This window comes from Bombina bombina, chromosome 1, assembly GCF_027579735.1.
Source record: "Bombina bombina isolate aBomBom1 chromosome 1, aBomBom1.pri, whole genome shotgun sequence".
Taxonomy (NCBI): domain Eukaryota; kingdom Metazoa; phylum Chordata; class Amphibia; order Anura; family Bombinatoridae; genus Bombina; species Bombina bombina.
Window position 1 is genome coordinate 1,453,864,751 of NC_069499.1, and position 6,000 is coordinate 1,453,870,750.

The window sequence follows — 6,000 nt, forward strand, 5'->3', positions numbered from 1 at the left end:
CAAGGAGTTCCTTGGCGATGACAGAGGTTTCCAAAATAATTCAGTGGTCGGAGGTCCATCCTTGTCTGTCGGCAATCCACATCCCAGGGGTGGACAACTGGGAGGCGGATTTTCTTTCATGTAATTAACAAGAGTCCATGAGCTAGTGACGTATGGGATATACATTCCTACCAGGAGGGGCAAAGTTTCCCAAACCTTAAAATGCCTATAAATACACCCCTCACCACACCCACAAATCAGTTTTACAAACTTTGCCTCCAAGGGAGGTGGTGAAGTAAGTTTGTGCTAGATTCTACGTTGATATGCGCTCCGCAGCAAGTTGGAGCCCGGTTTTCCTCTCAGCGTGCAGTGAATGTCAGAGGGATGTGAAGAGAGTATTGCCTATTGAATGCAGTGATCTCCTTCTACGGGGTCTATTTCATAAGGTTCTCTGTTATCGGTCGTAGAGATTCATCTCTTACCTCCCTTTTCAGATCGACGATATACTCTTATATTTACCATTTCCTCTACTGATTCTCGTTTCAGTACTGGTTTGGCTTTCTACAAACATGTAGATGAGTGTCCTGGGGTAAGTAAGTCTTATTTTCTGTGACACTCTAAGCTATGGTTGGGCACTTTATTTATAAAGTTCTAAATATATGTATTCAAACATTTATTTGCCTTGACTCAGAATGTTCAACTTTCCTTATTTCCAGACAGTCAGTTTCATATTTGGGATTATGCATTGAATTATCATATTTTTTCTTACCTCAAAAATTTGACTTTTTTCCCTGTGGGCTGTTAGGCTCGCGGGGGCTGAAAATGCTTCATTTTATTGCGTCATTCTTGGCGCGGACTTTTTTGGCGCAAAAATTATTTTCCGTTTCCGGCGTCATACGTGTCGCCGGAAGTTGCGTCATTTTTTGACGTTATTTTGCGTCAAAGATGTCGGCGTTCCGGATGTGGCGTCATTTTTGGCGCCAAAAGCATTTAGGCGCCAAATAATGTGGGCGTCTTTTTTGGCGCTAAAAAATATGGGCGTCATTTTTGTCTCCACATTATTTAAGTCTCATTATTTATTGCTTCTGGTTGCTAGAAGCTTGTTCACTGGCATTTTTTTTCCCATTCCTGAAACTGTCATTTAAGGAATTTGATCAATTTTGCTTTATATGTTGTTTTTTTCTTTTACATATTGCAAGATGTTCCACGTTGCAACTGAGTCAGAAGATACTACAGGAAAATCACTGCACAGTGCTGGAGCTACCAAGCTAAGTCTGCTATAAACTTTTGGTATCTGTTTTCTCCAGCTGTTATTTGTATTGCATGTCATGTCAAACTTATTAATGCAGATAAAATTTCCTTTAGTACTGTTACATTACCTGTTGCTGTCCGTCAACATCTAATTTTCAGAGTGTTCCTGATAACATAAGAGATTTTATTTTTTAAAAATCCATTAAGAAGGCTATGTCTGTTATTTCTCCTTCTAGTATACATAAAAGTCTTTTAAAACTTCTCTTTTTTTCAGATGAATTTTTAAATGAACATCATCATTCTGATACTGATAATGGTTCTTCTGGTTCAGAGGTTTCTGTCTCAGAGGTTGATGCTGATAAATCTTTGTATTTGTTCAAGATGGAATTTATTCGTTCTTTACTTAAAGAAGTGTTATTTGCATTAGAAATAGAGGATTCTGGTCCTCTTGATACTAAATGTAAACGTTTAAATAAGGTTTTTAAATCTCCTGTAGTTATTCCAGAAGTGTTTTATCTCCCTGATGCTATTTCTGAAGTAATTTCCAGGGAATGGAATAATTTGGGTAATTTATTTACTCCTTCTAGACGTTTAAGCAAATTATATCCTGTGCCATCTGACAGATTAGAGTTTTTTGGGACAAAAATCCCTAAGGTTATGGGGCTGTCTCTACTCCTGCTAATGTACTACTATTCCTATGGCAGATAGTACTTCATTTAAGGATCCTTTAGATAGGAAAATTGAATCTTTTCTAAGAAAAGCTTACTTATGTTCAGGTAATCTTCTTAGACCTGCTATATTTTTAGCGGATGTTGCTGCAGCTTCAACTTTTTGGTTAGAAGCTTTAGCGCAACAAGTAACAGATCATAATTTTATAGCATTATTATTATTCTATAACATGCTAATAATTTTATTGGTGATACCATCTTTTGATATCATTAGAGTTGATGTCAGGTATATGTCTCTAGCTATTTTAGCTAGAAAAGCTTTATGGATTAAACTTGGAATGCTGACATGTCTTCTAAGTCAACTTTGCTTTCCCTTTCTTTCCAGGGTAAATAATAATTTCGTTCCTTTCCTCACAACAAGGAACAAAAGCCTGATCCTTCATCCTCAGGAGCGGTATCAGTTTGGAAACTATTTCCAGTTTGGAATATATCCAAGCCTTATAGAAACCTATAGCCAGCTCCTAAGTATCTATGAAGGTGCGGCCCTTATTCCAGCTCAGCTGGTATGGGGCAGATTACGTTTTCTTCAAAGAAATTTGGATCAATTCCGTTCTTAATCTCTGGTTTCAGAAACATTGTTTCAGAAAGGTACAGAATTGGCTTCAAGTTAAGGCCTCCTGCTAAGAGATTCTTTTCTTTCCCGTGTCCCAGTTGACTCAGCAAGGCTCAGCATTTCTGAAATGTGTTTCAGATCTAGAGTTGGCTGGAGTATTTATGCCAGTTCCAGTTCTGGAACAGGGGCTGGGGTTTTATTTTATCTCTTCATTGTACCTAAGAAGGTCAATTCCTTCAGACCAGTTCTGGATCTATCATTATTGAATCATTATGTTAGGATACCAACATTCAAGATGGTTACTGTAGGTCTATCCTGCCTTTTGTTTAGCAAGGGCATTATATGTCTACAATAGATTTACAGGATGTGTATCTGCATATTCCGATTCATCCAGATCACTTTTAGTGTCTGAGATTCTCTTTTTAGACAAGCATTACCAGTTTGTGGCTCTACCGTTTGGCCTAGCCTCAGTTCCAAGAATTTTTTTCAAAGGTTCTCGGTGCCCTTCTTTCTGTAATCAGAGAATAGGGTTTTGGTATTTCCTTATTTGGACGATATCTTGGTACTTGCTCAGTCTTCTCATTTTCGAAGAATCTCATACGAATCGACTTGTGTTGTTTCTTCAAGTTCATGGTTGGAGGATCAATTTACCAATCAGTTCATTGATTCCTCAGACAAGGGTAACCTTTTTAGGTTTCTAGATAAATTCAGTGTCTATGACTCTGTCCTTGTCAGACAAGAGAACTTTAACATTGATATTAGCTTGTCAAAACCTTCAGTCACAATCATTCCCTTTGGTAGCCTTATGCATGGAAATGTTGGGTCTTAGGACTGCCGCATCAGATGCGATCTCCTTTGCTCGTTTTCACATGCGACCTCTTCAGCTCTGTATGCTGAACCAATCGTGCAGGGATTACTCAAAGATATCTCAATTAATATCTTTAAACCGATTTTACGACACTCTCTGACATGGTGGACAGATCACCATCGTTTAGTTCAGGGGGCTTCTTTGTTCTTCCGACCTGGACTATAATCTCAACAGATACAAGTCTTACAGGTTGGGGAGCTGTGTGGGGGTATCTGACGGCACAAGGGGTTTGGGAATCTCAGGAGGTGAGATTTCCGATCAATATTTTGGAACTCCGTGCAATTTTCAGAGCTCTTCAGTCTTGGCCTCTTCCGAAGAGAGAGTTGTTCATTGTTTTCAGATAAGACAATGTCACAACTGTGGCATACATCAATCATCAAGGAGGGACTCACAGTCCTCTGGCTATGAAAGAAGTATCTCGAATTTTGGTTTGGGCGGAATCCAGCTCCTGTCTATTCTCTGCGGTTTTTATCCCAGGTATGGACTATTGGAAAGCGGATTATCTCAGTCGCCAAACGTTGCATCCGGGCGAATGGTCTCTTCACCCAGAGGTATTTCTTCAGATTGTTCAAATGTGGGAATTTCCAGAAATAAATCTGATGGCTTCTCATCTAAACAAGAAACTTCCCAGGTATCTGTCCAGATCCCGGGATCCTCAGGCGGAGGCAGTGGATGCATTTTTACTTCCTTGGAAGTATCATCCTGCCTATATCTTTCCGCCTCTAGTTCTTCTTCCAAGAGTAATCTCCAAGATTCTGAAGGAATGCTCGTTTGTTCTGCTGGTAGCTCCGGCATGGCCTCACAGGTTTTGGTATGCGGATCCTGTCCGGATGGCCTCTTGCCAACCGTGGACTCTTCCGTTAAGACCAGACCTTTTGTCTCAAGGTCCTTTTTTCCATCAGGATCTGAAATCCTTAAATTTAAAGGTATGGAGATTGAACGCTTGATTCTTGGTCAAAGAGGTTTCTCTGACTCTGTGATTAATACTATGTTACAGGCTCGTAAATCTGTATCCAGAGAGATATATTATAGAGTCTGGAAGACTTATATTTCTTGGTGTCTTTCTCATCATTTTTCTTGGCATTCTTTTAGAATACCGAGAATATTACAATTTCTTCAGGATGGTTTAGATAAGGTTTTGTCCGCAAGTTCCTTGAAAGGTCAAATCTCTGCTCTTTCTGTTCTTTTTCACAGAAAGATTGCTATTCTTCCTGATATTCATTGTTTTGTACAAGCTTTGGTTCGTATAAAGCCTGTCATTAAGTCAATTTCTCCTCCTTGGAGTTTGAATTTGGTTCTGGGGGCTCTTCAAGCTCCTCCATTTGAACCTATGCATTCATTGGATATTAAATTACTTTCTTGGAAAGTTTTGTTCCTTTTGGCCATCTCTTCTGCCAGAAGAGTTTCTGAATTATCTGCTCTTTCTTGTGAGTCTCCTTTTCTGATTCTTCATCAGGATAAGGCGGTGTTGCGAACTTCTTTTGAATTTTTACCTAAAGTTGTGAATTCCAACAACATTGGTAGAGAAATTGTGGTTCCTTCATTGTGTCCTAATCCTAAGAATTCTAAGGAGAAATCGTTGCATTCTTTGGATGTTGTTAGAGCTTTGAAATATTATGTTGAAGCTACGAAATCTTTCTGTAAGACTTCTAGTCTATTTGTTATCTTTTCCGGTTCTAGGAAAGGCCAGAAAGCTTCTGCCATTTCTTTTGCATCTTGGTTGAAATCTTTAATTCATCTTGCCTATGTTGAGTCGGGTAAAATTCCGCCTCAGAGAATTACAGCTCATTCTACTAGGTCAGTATCTACTTCCTGGGTGTTTAGGAATGAAGCTTCGGTTGACCAGATCTGCAAAGCAGCAACTTGGTCCTCTTTGCATACTTTTACTAAATTCTACCATTTTGATGTATTTTCTTCTTCTGAAGCAGTTTTTGGTAGAAAAGTTCTTCAGGCAGCGGTTTCAGTTTGAATCTTCTGCTTATGTTTTTTGTTAAACTTTATTTTGGGTGTGGATTATTTTCAGCAGGAATTGGCTGTCTTTATTTTATCCCTCCCTCTCTAGTGACTCTTGTGTGGAAAGATCCACATCTTGGGTAGTCATTATCCCATACGTCACTAGCTCATGGACTCTTGTTAATTACATGAAAGAAAACATAATTTATGTAAGAACTTACCTGATAAATTCATTTCTTTCATATTAACAAGAGTCCATGAGGCCCACCCTTTTTTGTGGTGGTTATGATTTTTTTGTATAAAGCACAATTATTCCAATTCCTTATTTTATATGCTTCGCACTTTTTTTCTTATCACCCCACTTCTTGGCTATTCGTTAAACTGATTTGTGGGTGTGGTGAGGGGTGTATTTATAGGCATTTTAAGGTTTGGGAAACTTTGCCCCTCCTGGTAGGAATGTATATCCCATACGTCACTAGCTCATGGACTCTTGTTAATATGAAAGAAATGAATTTATCAGGTAAGTTCTTACATAAATTATGTTTTTTTGAGCAGACAGACCTTTCATCCGGGGGAGTGGGAACTTCATCCAGATGTGTTCTCCAGTCTGATCCTCAAATGAGGTCAGCCGGAGTTGGATCTCATGGCATCCAGGCAGAATGCCAAAC